The sequence below is a fragment of the Melitaea cinxia genome, chromosome 5, assembly GCF_905220565.1.
Source record: "Melitaea cinxia chromosome 5, ilMelCinx1.1, whole genome shotgun sequence".
NCBI lineage: Eukaryota > Metazoa > Arthropoda > Insecta > Lepidoptera > Nymphalidae > Melitaea > Melitaea cinxia.
This window is the reverse complement of record NC_059398.1, coordinates 11,344,683-11,361,526: the sequence shown is the minus strand read 5'-3', so window position 1 is coordinate 11,361,526 and position 16,844 is coordinate 11,344,683.

The window sequence follows — 16,844 nt, the reverse complement described above, 5'->3', positions numbered from 1 at the left end:
CTACGATAGGCTGAAGTGAAAAGCTACCACCGATTCGGAAGATATCTAGATTCTGCAGAAAGGAATCGGCAAGAAACTCCCTAGTTACTCTTTTGAAAATAATATATAAACTGTCTTTTAGTACAAAATTAGTAATATCTTGCATGAAATACAGCATCACTGAGTCCACAGATCTTTATCAACTATGTAATCCTGCACCGAATTACGCTTTATCTATTAATTTCTTTTTAATAACACTAAATTTATTTTGAGACAATTGCAAAATTGTTTCTAGGATTTTATTATAGACTAGCTGTGTCCGCAACTTCGTCTGCGTGGAATTTAACAAAAAGTTATTGTTCACTTCGCAGTTTTAAATCATTTGAATGATGGATTGACGTTGGTTCCCTGGGAAATGGGACGGGCACTTTTGTGGGACGTAAACTACGTGACACACTGTCTTTCTCCGTCCGATTTCAGGGAGACAGCAATAAAAGCGATTCTTTTTTTGTTATAAAGGAGATATCCCTAGATTGGTACCATAATAAGGAAACCAAGATCTGACGATGGCATTCCAGAGAAATCGAGGGGAATCTTCGTAAATCGTAGTGGCGACTAGTTAACAAGCGCGTTAATTTTTTTCGTCTACTTACGTTGCGATGTAGTTGAAGTCTAGTTTTTTGTTTGCTAGCAAACACACTTATAAATAATTTTAACAATGCAAATAACTATGTTAATTCAAAATCTTGTATGAATGTGGTGTTAAAGTTTGTAACAATCATAAATGGTTTACTTTTTAAATCATTTAATATTATGGCAGTATTTATCCTCTACAAGACAAACAAGGGAATGCGTAGATATGTATATAACGTGTTGAAGAATTTATAATTTTTGCTTCTAGTTGCAGAAAAAGAGTTACTAACAGTCTTTAATAGCTGGAGCTTATTTTTCAGTTCAAGATTATATCAATGATAAAGGTATTTTGGGTTTAATGTATTTCATGCAAGTTATGACTAACCCCTCTCTTCCTGTGGGTGTCGTAAGAGGCGACTAAGGGATAACAAGGTTCCACAACCACCTCGGAACTTAAGAAGCCGACCGATGGCGGGATAACCATCAAACGGCTGGCTTTGAAATACACAGGCCGAAGACGGGCAGCAGCGTCTTCGGTGCGACAAAGCCAGTACTGCGGTCACCAACCCGCCTGCCCAGCGTGGTGACTATGGGCAAAACACATGAGTTCACGTTATTTTTGGCGTAAACTCGTGGAGGCCTATGTCCAGCAGTGGACTGTATAGGCTGTAATGATGATATGACTAAATTGTTAATGATATATAATTTTAAAGGAATAACTGTGCAGAATCTACCCGATTCTTCTCCGCAGAATTTACAATTAGAATCTGTGAACACAATTTGCTAAAGTTATTCTATTTACAATTTGTATAATGACGATTTAAAATCGTCTATGGAAACTACTTGATTTACTTTATGTGTGTATATATATATATAAGCTTCGTCATTATATATAAGCGTCGTATGCAAACTAATACCTAAGTCTTAATCTAAAAAACTTACAACTCGATCCAATAATTACGCAAATCAGTGTGTTTAAATGGACAAACTTTTCAGTTTCATTTTATTTTAATACATATAGAGAAATAAAATATGACGTCTATAGAAAAAGTTTTTGATGAAACGTGATTTTCATTGATGTATAAATGTTTATCGTCCTCACATTCCGGTCCATTACTGTGTTCCAAGTGAAAATCAATAGTCAATACTCTTAATAACACAATATAGAGGTTTTTATAGAGATTTTTTATGAGCATATGTACATATATCGCCGTGAGTTAATATGTGTTATTATAAGTATTGCATTTACAAAAATATTCCGTAACATAAATGTATGCCAAATACATAATTGTAATGACGTAGCCAGATAACAAAGAATATCTATACTAATATTGTAAAACTGAAGATTTTGTTAGCTTAAGCGCTCTAATCTCAGGAAGTACTAGTTCGAATTGAAAAATTAATAGTCCATTTACCGAGGTAAGCTTATAGGCTAATATCATGCTACGACCAATAGAAGCTGAGCATAAATAAGAAATTTTACGAAAACGTAAAAAATATTGAATGAATATCTTAGAAGAGTTAGAGAGGAGTTCGTTTTAAAATGACTCTGCAACAAATTAATGATCACAAAAAATTAAAAGGTTATTTTATTGTGTTACTATAAGCCAGGCATATGAATCCTTACGAATGAAAAATACTCAATGACAAGGCAATTTTATGAAGCTAAAGTTTGTCTTTATAGTAGAAGATCCGAACCTAAGTTGAAAGTATAGAATGTTCAGCCGTTGGGTTGCCAATTATTTATCTGGACGAACTACCGGGTTACCAGGTATAAACAAGTATCTCAATGCCAGATATCTTCTACATTTTATACGTTTCATACTATCAATTCAGATTAAAATTTTCTTATTATCTTGATGTTAAAATTTTCAATTAAAAAAACAAAAATATTTTTTTAATAATAGTTTATCCAGGTTTTTTTAAGTAACCCATTTTTAATATATTATCTAATATACTAAATTTATTATAAAGTATGTTTAATTCTATTATCAGCTCGGTGAAGATCGACTTGGTTCGGATCTTAGAGCATTTATAGCATTTTAATTTAGTCGCTTAATTTAGAAAACAATCTAAATTCAAACGAAACGACGCTGCGTCGCGCCGCGCGCCTTTTTACAGTGGAAAATTTGGGTCCGTATCGGATCAAAAATCTGTAACTCCGTCTATTTTAGAGATAAAGCTTTAAAATTTTGTTCTAATATATTATAAAGTTATTTATGCTCAAATAAAATTACATTTTATTAATATTTTATTTCAATTAAGAAAAAATCACAATCTTTAAAGTAATATACACAATAGTACTTAGCACATTTGTTTCTAGAAACATTTCGTTTCGTTAATATTACTATCATATACCTATAAAAAATTAAAAAAATATATATTGTACCAGTACCGTCCGTAGCGTAGTTGTAGTCTGTTATACTTTACTCTAAGTATAAACACTAACCAAAATTATCAAAAAATATTAGTTTCTTTTGTTGCGTTTCATGTATTCTTCATTATAGTTCGATATAGCTTTCGTAAATTCTGTATTTACACTGTAGAATCTGTATTTACAGTTCACTAAAGCTTTAAAATTTAAACTAACTAACCTAGTTCATTTTGAAAAGATGTAAAGTATTTTCATCTCGCTCCTATATATCTCTTGCATATAATCTACTTATGCTATTTATGTATTAGCTGTATAAAATAGTGTATGTCAGACATCCTCGTTTGTAGTCATTCATAAGCATGACACTTGCGTATTTTTTTGCAATTTATTACGGATTTCTTGTCTATTTTTGGAATGTTAGTATCCAATCGGACCCCAAAAAAAGAGTCGGCTAGAAATTCTTCAAAAGGACCTGACCTGGCTTTATAAAATAAAGACTAAGCTGAAGAATATTTTAAATTTTCGTAAATGTAGATTGGTTACAGATGGGCCGTTTTTACGCATTTTATTATTTTGTGTTACCTCCGCGAGCTCGCTAACGTACACATCGTCCCAGTCCATTCCATGCATGCTCGATAGGGCTTAAGTCGGGCTGTGTGCTAACCACTCCATATTTGTGATATATCGACGGGTCCTACGTATAAGGGCCAATGTAACAATTTAAGCATTTTCACTTTTTTGTTTTAAATGCTTCCTTTTAGTCTAGTTAACAAATTGCGCTTAAAAAAAATACAAATTTGTAGGTGCAAATGCTATTTTTTTCTGTAGTAAAAGGGCTTATCTGACATAATTTTAAACGTATAAAGGCTAAAAAGTTATTCGAGACTTGTACGCGGGGGAAATCCCGCGTCTTTGTTTACTTCAACGGCCGATCAGTCAGTTGAGCGCTTCTACGACACACGGAACGATGTCGCGCTGCAATAATAATTAACCATTTTTTTTTTAGTTTTATGTGTGTTATAAGATCTAACTTATGCAACATGACTTCCAAATATAATTCTAAATACAGCAGAAGTCAGAATTTAGTCAACTTAGCAATTGGCAATGTAAATAATAGTGACTCGAGTGAGGAACTTGATTACAAAAACCACGAAAATAAACAAACCGAACTTTGTAAGTATTTCATTATTTTACAGTATTATCGTATGTTAATAACATTGATATTTACGTAATGCATAGTTAATTATTGTACATATAATTTAAAAAAATCCTGTATTCTGGATAAAAGGGCGAATGTGGTACTTTGGCCCTTATACTAGTTTTATTTTAAAAACAGACACATAGGCCATATATTTTTATTTTTAAATTACTTGATTTGTGTTATTTTATTTACCAGTCTTGTACACCGTTAGGGATTTAAGTGGCTTACGCCGAGTTGCACGAAACAAAATTAAAATTTAAGTAGAGATTAAACTAATTTAATCACAAGAATTTCATACAATTCTTGCGATTAAATTAGTTTAATCACTACTTAAATTTTAATTTCTTTTCATGCAACTCGGCGTTAGTGTTTATTTAGTAATACCTACATTACTGCATAGTGTACACATAGATTTTTTTTCAGCTTCTCCGTTATCATTTGAAGTTGATGAGATATTTAAGAATTATAGCAATCTCAATTTGTTGCAAGACATATTTGATGACGACGAAGAGTTAAATCAAAGCCAAGAGCTAATTCAAAAAACAATCGAGCCCGATCTTCAAGATATATGTAGCGAACAGACTCCTATGCCGTCACCAAATGGCAGTATCAATCTTTTTGGTGATGAAGATCCAATCCCATCAGTTGTATCTTTGCTAACGGATGGCAATGTGTCCTCTCCGATTTCACAATACTCATCCGGAGAGGTTTCTGTTCCATTAAGTTCCAGGAAAAGAAAATTTACAAAAAAAAGAGACAGCGGAAGGTTGCGAGAAAAATTTTGTCCTGAATGGATAGATTCAAAGAGAAAAAAACTGAAAAATACGGGAAAGTCATACTATAGTCGAAATGGTAAGTTAAGATTTGGAAAAAAACTGGGAGAACCATGTCAAAACACGTGTAAATTGAAATGTTTTCAAAAGCTAGATAAAAACACAAGAATAGAAATTTTTAATAAGTTCTGGGAAATCGGCGATCATTCAAAACAGTACGCTTTTATTAGTAACTATGTTGTTAAAATAAATAAAAAAAGAACAACTACAGAAGGTGAATCTCGGAGATCATTTACATACATTTATCATTTGCCATGTATTCAAAACCATCAAAATTCTAAGTTAATTGTTTGCAAACAAATGTTTTTAAATACTCTTAGCTGTGGACCAAAGATGATTAGAACCGCAATATCTAAATCAAGTAACACCGATAGCTTTGCTTTTGTAGACAATAGAGGTAGGCATAGTAACCATAAAACATCTATAGACCCAGAAATGATCAAAAGTATTTGTGATCACGTCAACTCATTCGAACCGGTTGATTCACACTATTGTCGTAAAGAAAGTAAAAAGCTTTATTTAGACGGATCATTAAGTTTTACTCGAATGTTTAATTTATATAAAGAGTGGTTTGATGCAACTAAGTATGGTACCAAGTGTGAGTCATTAAGGCAGTATAGAGATGTGGTAAATAAAAATATCAATCTGTCATTTCACAAACCCAAAAAGGATCAATGTCATGTCTGTATGTCTTATAAAAATAGTCCAATAACTCCGGATATAAAAGAAAACTTTGAAAATCATATCAAGAATAAAAATTTGTCTCGAGCTTTAAAACAGGAAGATAAACATTACGCACAAAATAATCCTAAAACATTTTGTGCTACATTTGATTTACAAAAAGTGTTGCTGGCTCCTAGTGGTGGAATTAGTTTATTTTATTATTGTAAGCGTTTGAAAGTTCATAATTTATCCCTGTTTGATATTGGAAATTTGGTCGGTACCTGCTGTTTGTGGAATGAACAAATAGCTATGAAAGGCTCAAACGAAATAGCTAGCTGTATTTACGATATTATTAAACTTAAGACTAAAGAAGGCTGTGATGACTTTAGATTTTGGTCAGATAATTGTACTGGCCAAATTAGAAATAGGATAATGTTTTTTATGTACCTCTATGCAGCTAACCAGTTAAGTATTGATATTAAACATACTTTCTTTGAAAAGGGACATACACAAAATGAAGGTGATTCCATACATGCCACAATTGAGAAAGCTTCAAGACATAAGAATATTTATACACCATCAGAGTGGAGTTCACTAATAAGATAGGCTAAAGCAAAAGGAGCTCCTTATAATGTTATAGATGTAGCTCAAAGCATGGTTTTCGACTTTAAAAAGATGCAAACAAGTGTTTGTTTTAACTGGACTAAAAATTCAGAAGGACAAAAAGTGCCTTGGTCTAAAATCAAACAAGTTCGGGTCAGTAAGCATGAACCATACATCCTGTTTTACAAATTGGATCTATCTGAAGATGCTTTAGAAAACCGCATTGACATTTCTAATGTTTCTGTTAGGACAAGACGACAAATTGCTGACAGATCGGAAATACCTTTAAAATTATGTTATAATCAGTTATTACCAATCCATCCATCCAAAAAAAAGATTTAATTGATTTATGTCGAAAAAATATTATTCCACCAGTTTATCATACGTATTACGAAAATTTGGTTGTATCTAATGATAATTCAATGATTATTACCAGTGATAATGATGACAATGAGTGATTTTGTTTTGTTTTTTGATGTTTATTTTTTGTTAATTTTTATTTTATTATTTATTCCTCTTAGATCGTGTACTAAAAATCTCTAATTGTGTTTTAATAAGTTTTGATTTTACGCAAAATTATAATTTGTTATTTTTTTAATATTATTTTACTTAACTTTAATTATCAGTTTAGTTTGAGGTAATATTCTATCTAATTCTATAATTAAATATCTCTATTAATCTATAATTAAAAAAATGATAATAATCATAAGTTTGTTGACTTCCAACGTGGTTTTGGGAGGGTTTTAACATTAAGTGTTGATTATTTGATAGCCATTATCTTAAAAAACTTCGATAATTCCATAGAAAAAAAATAAAGAAGCCTAATTGTTTTATTTGTTTCTATTTTTGTGACCTAACTGAGGGTTAAGAATATTATGTGACCAAATAAGACAACGTATAAGTGCCAATGTGAAATATGTCATAAAAGAATTACATTATTATCATTTATTTAGGTTATTTATTTATTTTAAATATTTTTCATAAATATTAGTAGGTTCAAAATTTTAAAATACACATTCTTTTAAAATTTGTTTTTGCCGAGTAAATCGACCAAAATGACTCATTGGCCTTTTTATTATTATTTTTTCAATATAATGAAAGTAAAAAAAGTCGCGTATATAGGCATATCTACAATATCTAAAAAACCAATAATATACAATTAAATCTATCTAGCTAGAAAAATGAACATTAGGTGTCATAGTAACTATGCAAAATTTCAATAACATAAGTTGAAGCAGTTAAAAATTATATCAAATTGAAACTTTGAGAGCCTGTATTGAAAAGTTGTCAATTTTCACATTGGCCCTTATACGTAGGACCCGTCGATATACCGATTTCTTGAAAATATGCAAACACTATCTAAGTTGTATGCGGGCATTGTCTTGACTAAAAAAGGTATTCTCACCCATGTCCACTAAAAATGGACCAACGTACTCATTCAAAATTTTGGCGACGTACTTTTCTGCAGTTAAAGTCTATTTTATATCACCACTAGCTCAGTGCGGCTTTCTGAAGTAAACCCAGCCCATACGTGAACAAAGCCATGCTTTTTCTTCAATACATACTTGGTTAGAGCGCTCTCCCGGTCTTCTGTACAGTCAACCCACAAGGACTGACGCCCAGACCGGAAACAAATTCTTTCACAAATACAAATATCTATCCTGGGCGGGAATCAAACCCGGGACCCCCTGTTTTTAGGCGCTTATACGTGCCACTACAACAAATCATTTATCAATGCCACCGCCGCATTCATACGCCACATAACAAGTAAACAAATTATTTGTATTTCATAATGAACAATAAAGGTCCTGAATAAATCTACATATTTCGGCCAAAATTGTGATACATACCTATAAGTTAGTATATCCGTAAATCCGCCGGCGACTATTGAATCGGATTAAGCTCCATAAATTTATATCCATATCCTTAAAAAGGGTAAGTCTTCGTTCAATGGTGGGGCGTAAATAGCGTAGCTGAAAAAAATTTTTCCTTCCATTCTAGAATTTGCCTATTTGTGTAACTTTTTACCACGCTTTTATTAGCTTGGGTTGTATGTATGTATGTAATGAAATCTTTGAGCATAATTTTCATCAATTTCCAGAAGTGTGGTTAACTTGAAACTTTGCACACGTATCAAGGACCAATGACAATGCAACAATTCAGTAACAGTTTCCCAATATCCTTATTAGGACCGCCAGGATTAATAAATTCTTTCGTGGATCCTCTGTAAGGCAGTAAGAGAGATAAAGCTAGCGCGTGATCTGCGCATGTCTGTAGTTCAGTGGCGTAGTGTGGTTGTCGGTTGCCCGGGGCGAAACAACAATTTGCCGCCTTCTTATTTAGGTATTTTAATTTAATGTATACTAAACATTGCATACATTATTATAGAGAACTTTTCGGCAAGAAGAGTCATCATTATTTTACATTGTACAGGTTACATTTTAAATAAATAAAAAATATATAATGCTGTCCCTTACACTCTGTATGTAATAAAAGTCATTCTCGCTGATTATTAATCATAAACGGGGAATTCCCACAAGTATAGACGTTGCCAGTCGCTACAAAATATTATTAAAAGAAAAGGGATTCCCCGACTTCGCTCCAAAATAAGTAATGAAAAATTCCGTGCTCCTTTCAATCGGTCCGAAGTTGTAGTTTCGATAAAAATAATATAAAATAGTTCAAATATTTACTAAATATTTTTATTATTTAAGTGTTGTTAAATTTTGCCGCCCCCTAAAAAGTGCCTCCCGGGGCGGGCCGCCCCTGCCACTACGCTACCCCACTGCTGCAGTTTCGGACTTACTCTTTCGCTCGGGCACTCGGCACAGCACAAAGGAGGCAGATACTTTTTCAGGCTAGTTGCATTTTTACCTTGTTTATTCCTTATTAGCTGTTTCCCGCCTGCTTCGCGTGGCGTAAGTTCGTGGCTTCGCTCCGCGCGGAATAGTTATTCTTTTATTGTTTAAATTAATAATGGAAAACTGTCACATGTGCGCAAATAATGAATTGAAAAATCGAACTAAAAAATAAAAAATGAATTATAGTTTAAAGAAACTAAAAAACCACGCTTTTACAGTTAAGTTAAAATAAAATTATAATAAAATTTAAGTTATTAAGAGAATAATTTCAATTCAGAGTAAAAACGTGAGGTGCATTTTACTATATTTTCATAATTTTTTACTATGTTTTTATAACTCTCCATACATAGATGATAGTTGCAAGTAGAATAATTGTTACATTTAGTATATCAAGCACCCCACGCTTTTTATTCTGAATTGAATTATTCTGAGTGACTAATTATAATAACTTGAGTTTTATTATAATTTTATTTTGAACTAATTAATTATGATTGATTGTTCGATCTTCTACTACTGCAATATAAACTCTTTGTAATTAAAAACTATTTCCTACTTTTAGTTTTTCTTAACTATAATTTTAATATATCGTCTATAATATAAAAATGAGTCGCTGAATGTGTTGCTAAGCGCAAAACTCGAGAACGGTTGGACCGATTTCGCTAATTCTTTTTTTTAAATATTCCTTGAAGTACGAGGATGGTTCTTACGGAGAGAAAAATTCAAAAAAAAATTTTAATTTCCTGAAAAAGTCTAAAAACAACACTTTTCTATACTCCCATACAAAAGATTTGTGATAATACTTAAAAGTCAATTTGAACTTTAATACCATACGATAAAGTTTGTGTTAGGCGATACGAAGTTCGCCGGGTCAGCTAGTTTCCTATATTTATATCCCAATCTCACTCAGTGATAACATAGCATTATATTATCATTTTCTAAAATCGGTCAGTAGTTATTAATTATTTCGATTATAAACCAAAATTTAAAAAAAAATATATTCTCTTTTTATAATATTAGTACAGATAATAGATATACTTACATGAAAAGAGTAGTGACAAATTAATTTCGAAAAGCGATCGCGAGCGATGATCAAATACTTATTTATAAAAAAAGCTTCATAATTTTGGCACATTTGACATACTAGGTACTAGTTTCGTTGCGTGATAATAACAGCAAATTGCTTTCATAAATATTTTCTTGTAGCATATAAGTAAAACTAAAAATTAATAACAAAAGAAACTTATTGTAAGCATCACTGATTTACCATTGGAACTCTATTAAAATACAAGTACCCTGATTTGTAGCTAAAAAGACCAGAAATTTTAGGCGAATCACGTCTACAGATAATTAAATCGCTTTCTTGAAAGCATTATCTTGTTACAAGTTATACTGATTTTCATGGTCACAATTTTTATATAAAAAATAAATGTCTACTAAATTTTTATTATTTTTACAAGTATAATTTTAATATAGATTTTGTATTATTTTTATCCAAACATCGCCGTCATCTTAATCCTCCTTACTCTACCCTACTTAAAGGATTTGATAGAAACAATTTTTGTCCATACATGACCCGAAAATCCGACATTTAATTTTTTCTATATCAATTACATATAATAAAAATGAAAATGTAATATGTTTGTGCACGTTAATCTCAGAAACGGCTTATTCAATTATATGCATTTTTTACTGATATATTGTGGTAAGCTTCACTTAATATTTAGGGTTTGTTTCATGTCAATCGATTCATAAATAAAGAAGTTATGCCAATTTAAAGAATCACGTTGAACGTGTAAATACCCAAACGACGATGTTTATAATCCAAAATAAACCAAAAGATAATATCCAAAAAATGCTGTCCAAAATTTATATTCGGCGCGGACGAAGTCGTGGGCACAGCTAGTTTTTAAATATGACTCTTTGACAATCGTGCCGCTATAAAATATTAAAAAGATGTAACTCATCGAAATTAATATACTATTAAAAGTCATTAGGAAAATTTTCTTGGAAAATATAGAAAATTTCAGTTGCATATATTATTGAAAGGGATCGCATTTGAGAGTAAGAGAGAGAGAGAGAGTGAGTGAGAGAGAGCAGATGGAGCTATAGCCTCGAGGACTCCACGACAAAGATTAAAAACGGATTCAAATTTCGATGTGTCCAGGAGCTTTGCCGTTTATATTTCAAGCAATCGTTTTTCGGATCCTTAACTAGAATAATACACACTAAAGTCTTATAATAAACATTTCATTTGCAATAATAAATATTGAGATCAAAAATTGAGATAAAAACTATCTCCCAAGTTGAAGCAAATTACAGAAGCTTACAAAATTTTATAAAAATTAGTTCAGTAGTTTCGGAGTTTATCGCTAACATACATCCTGACATGAAATTGTTATATAAATATACATATACATATCTTTGTTTAGTGCAGGTTCTCCAAGGTTAATAGTGCACAGCAAGAAATTTCCTGCTCAAAATCTGTGGTAGCTCGACTGGTAAAGTACCCTGACCTTACAGATGTGATGATTGTGTTGCTATGGTGAGTAAGGTGACGACAGCTCCTGAGGATGGGGGGTAGGGTCGTTAACATGGGTGCGATGGTTCTAGTGTTGCAGGCGTATTTATAAGCTATGGTAGTCGCTTGCCATCAAGTGAACCGTACACTTAGTTGCCGACCTAATTGTATAAAAATACCCAAGTATGTAAAATTAAAACGATTTTATTCACGGCTATAAGATAAAACAATTATAAAACAACAAGTTTTTGTATCCGCACACCCACATGTGTTGCTATGTTTTGTTACTTAAAAAGATAAAAATTGGTTACCGTTTTGTAAACACAGTTTTGCGTGTTTTGTGGTTTTTTTGCGGCATCGAAGCCTTCAAGATATTAAAAGAAGGTACCTCTTTTGGTTTTTAAAAATAATAACTTTATGATGTGCTGTGTGGTTACGCTAGTTAGAGTATATCCACCCTCTCTCTTCCCGTGGGTGTCGTAAGAGGCGACTAAGGGATAACACAGTTCTACTACCACGTTGGAACTTAAAATGCCGACCGATGGCGGGATAATCATCCAACTGCTGGCTTCGAACTTGTGGAGGCCTATGTCCAGCAGTGGACTGTATTAGGCTAAAGTGAACTTTATGATATTATGACATTGTAAATAGGTCACGAATTATTTCCATAACATCACTAGAAACTTAATATAAACTAAAATACAGTTTTATACAAACTAAAAAACAGCACAAGTTTTTGCAATATCTTATAACCTTGTTATGTTCAAACTCTTATATTAACCTCTACGAAAATTGACAGTTTTTATTTATTTGTTATAATACGAAAAGATCTTTGTTTAACATAATAATATGGATGCACTTATTAGCGTAATAATCCTCAGACGTCCTTTTTATTATGTCGACGTACTGAAAATTAAAATCTTTATTTGTAGATAATATAAATAGTCCACCGTAATAACTAATAGGATTTATTCTAATAAAATGGTTTAGAAAATACATATGGCCTGTTTCGGAAAATTATAGTAGCAATATCATTTAAATAACATTGCGAGCCAATAACAAAGTACCCTCCGACTTACATGAGTTTATTGATATCATTTTTTTTTTTAATTGGCTAAGTCAATGTAACACCTAACACAAACGACATGTTTTTTTTTAAAATGAAAGATGGAAAGATTATCTTGAAAAGAAGTATATGCCTAGTAATAAAAATTCAGTTCAGTTTAGTATCAAGCTTCTAATATCACATATTCACTTCCGACTATAAAGACCAAATTTATCTTGTCATAACGATTTACCATACATAGAAAAATAACAGCGTAGCACCTGTGTGATAATTTATTATCTTTCACGCATTTGCGCTTTGATAAAATATAGCCCTTTATATGCCAAATTTTATACATACAGTATTTTTCTAACAATTTATTATATATTGCGAGAGCAAAAACAAATTTATTGTTCTCTTCAATTTCTCTTCTTTAATTTTAAGTAATTCAAATGATTAGGAACGGTTATTCGTGGATAATTTATTAATTGATACTTCAATATAAATTATATCCTTACTTTATTTATAGATGTTAACTTTAATACTTTTCACTAATAACAATAGTGCCTAACTAAATTGTACCTAATTAAATTTAAACCTTATTATATATGTAGACCAAACCAAAAGATCGATTAAAACTCGCGTTAAAGAACATATAGCTGACTTAATACATCGTTGCTAAACTAAATCCACAATTTGTGAATATAGTCTAGACAAAGCTCGCCGTTATATTAGATTTGATAAACCACAGGTCGTCACAAAACAATACCGATTCCAACCAAGGCTGATCCGTAAGGTTATTGAAATTAAAAAACATCCAAATTTCAGTAGAGAAGATGGCTGGCAATTAAATCAAAAACCAATCATAATATGCCACAGATTAAATACTCAGTTAGCACTTTTTTCGTAGGACTAATTTATATATTGATGTAACATAGAGTAGTTTCGAGACGATCACGGCGCTTAACGCCATATACACCACCACAAACAGGACACACACGCCCGCCAGCGAGGACGTGGTCCCCGCGTTCTGACGGCTCGCACGCGCCTAGGCGCGTAGCGGACCGTCCGTAAGCCGTCTCAGCGCTCCGTATAGCGCCTCCTCCACTCCGACGATGCTCTAAGCCAAGGTGCGATCTCGCTAGGAGACACCCTTAGACCTCCCAGAGGGCTCCCTTTCTTCCTTCGCGGCCGGTGTCTATAGTACCCGGCCCCTCTCACCGGTGACACTGTAAAGGCCGATAAAAACACTCCACAATTCGAAAAAAAAAGAATAAATTCGAATAACTTTGTAACGTTAGGAGGTCTGACACCTCAGTCCTCTCGTGACCATGGTCACTGTAAAGTATCCAAAAAGTCGGGCATTTAAAAAACTTAATATACCGCGATAAAATCCGAAATAGTTGTTTCATTATAACAATTAATATTTTCATACCATCAACTTAAAACGGAGTATAATTTTTTTATCATAGTCAGAAAAATGCTTTTAAATATTATTCAGTTTTTTATTTTCCAGTATCTCTTACTGACTCTTTTTTTTAAATTGTTTTTATATCTTGAATCCTAAATCACCTATGGAATATTATGGCGGCTCTAACGCTCTGAGATCACTAACGTGGTGGCTGGACATGGCTGCTTCGGTAAGTACATCTATCGCTAGAAGGGAAGTTACCCCTGCTGGCCATGAGTGTTGCGCTTCGATGGATACGGTGCATCACACTAGAGGAATGCGCTGCTTGGTGACCCCAGCACTAGGCCCTGGTGGCCATCATAGGCGAAAACCTCTTGAGTATCGTCCGCTTTATTCTCGACAGCGACAGGTGCTGGTCGGCCGTGGCCTCCTTCTGCGAGGAGGTCGTCGTCCTAAAAGAGGCCAAGGAACTGCAGCACGAAGCCGAAATCCATGACGCAGAAGACGTACAGGAAAAAGGAGACGTCGATATGCGGTCCTTTGGCCTCCGCAACAAAGTGAGTGTAGAGCACCATCCACGCCACTAGGGTAATAGAGCGCTCACGGTGCTCGTGAGTGAAATTAGTTACATATTATAGTCTCTACTACAAAACAAACTGTTTAATAGGCTCAGTACGGCGGGAAACATTTCAATTAAACTATAGTTAATTAAAAATATTTATTTGAAAACCTCTCCCAAGCTTACAGCTTACAAAAAAAAAGAACAGTACGTCTACCATGAGTTTCCAGAGACGATACACGTTAGCGAGTGTAGTAGAAAATTTGTATGGCAAGTTGAGCAGCGCCTCTACCGGATAATATCATTACTATATTTGGTACCATAAGTTTTCTCAGGACAGTTAAGTTAACTACACTCGTAAATGTCATTCTAGAGCGCCGATATTTTCATACAATTCGCTACCATGAGTAACATATTTGACAGATGTCACCCTGTTTAACGTTACTATTATAGTTGCGTCACTCACTTGAAAAAATCGTGCGAGAAGTTTATAATTATTAGGTTTATATACTATTTAATTGCATTATATTTGGTAGAACATAGCCCCGTTCCTAAAACACAATTTACGATATAACAATATTATTTTCTATATTCAATTTACGAAATAATATAATAATATAATACAAATTATACAATTTATTTATAAAATTATGATCACGATTTACGTTAATAAAGAAAGAGATAAATAACCATAACACTTAAATAAACACTCACTTTTTCATATAATCCACCATAAGTTCGAACTGGGAAGCATTAGTTCTCATTTTTTATATTTTGTTGTTTTAGAATTATTGTATAACAATTAAACAATATGATTGTTTCACAAGTGTTTGACAACAACGTAAGTTAGACATTTAAACTGACGGAATAAATTGAAAAAATTTAGAATTATTGTATAACAATTAAACAATATGATTGTTTCACAAGTGTTTGACAACAACGTAAGTTAGACGTTTAAACTGACGGAATAAATTGAAAAAATTTAGAAGTTCTTGAGCTCGCATGAATACACTGTAATATGCTGCTTTGCATTTTTGTCGGATTATTTTAAACTTCGTTTAGACCTCACTTCATTCGAAAGTCATCATGTTTACTCTTTCTTTTTTCTATACGGAAGAAAGAGATAAAGATATTAGTAACTAATACCAATATAACGGATTTAAAACTATAAGTCTTATCGAGTGCTCGATAGACTCTATAGTGAAATTTAGAAATACTCATAATAGGTATGGTATAGATAACTATTCCTGTTGCGTTTCTACGTTTACTACTGTAGTTATGTCATGTGCGCTTGTAACAAAAACTCATGGTAGACGTACAGATGTCTAAACATAATGGACGTAAGTAAGTACATGGTAGTATTCGCCAATACTTTTAATGAATATTTATGAATCTTGTTTTATCTTTTGTTTGAGATGTGCTTATCAAGAAAAGATATGGTATAAAATATTTAAATACTTTTTTTTTTATGTCACTAGGTCGGCAAACAAGCGTACGGCTCACCTGATGATAAGCGATTACCGTAGCTTATAGACGCCTGCAACACCAGAAGCATCGCAAGCGCGTTACCGACCCAATCCCCAATCCCCCCAGGAGCTCTCAGGTCACCTTACTCACCAACAGGAACACAATACTGCTTGAAAACAGTATTATTTTGCTGTGATCTTCTGTAAGGTCGAGGTACTACCCCAGTCGGGCTGTTCCATATTTTGAGCAGGAAATTCCTGCTGTGCCCTACCTCAGTTGATTTTTATTAACTATTAACTAGTTTTTACATTGAGTAATTAATATTATAAATGTATTTTGGTTCAACCAATTTGATCAACAAATCGCATTTGAAAATCTTCGGAGACGTGGAAACATCAGGCGTTACCACGTTTAGATGCTGATTCTGCAGACGATAATGAGGATGTAAATTGGCGTATAGAGAGTAAGGGGACCGGGGAGAGAAGAGGTGGCCCGGGTAACCTGTGGCGTATCTGTTGCGCCCGCCCTCCCGGCCTGCCGCTCCCGGCCGCAGGCAGTCTGTCTCCCCGCGCCGGCAAGCCGCGCCGTTCGCAAAATAACGCGCGTACTTCCGTACAAAAGCACGTGTTCATTTTTAAACCTTTGTGTTTGAAAACGAATTATGTACACGAAAAGTTTTAATGTGTATAATAAATTG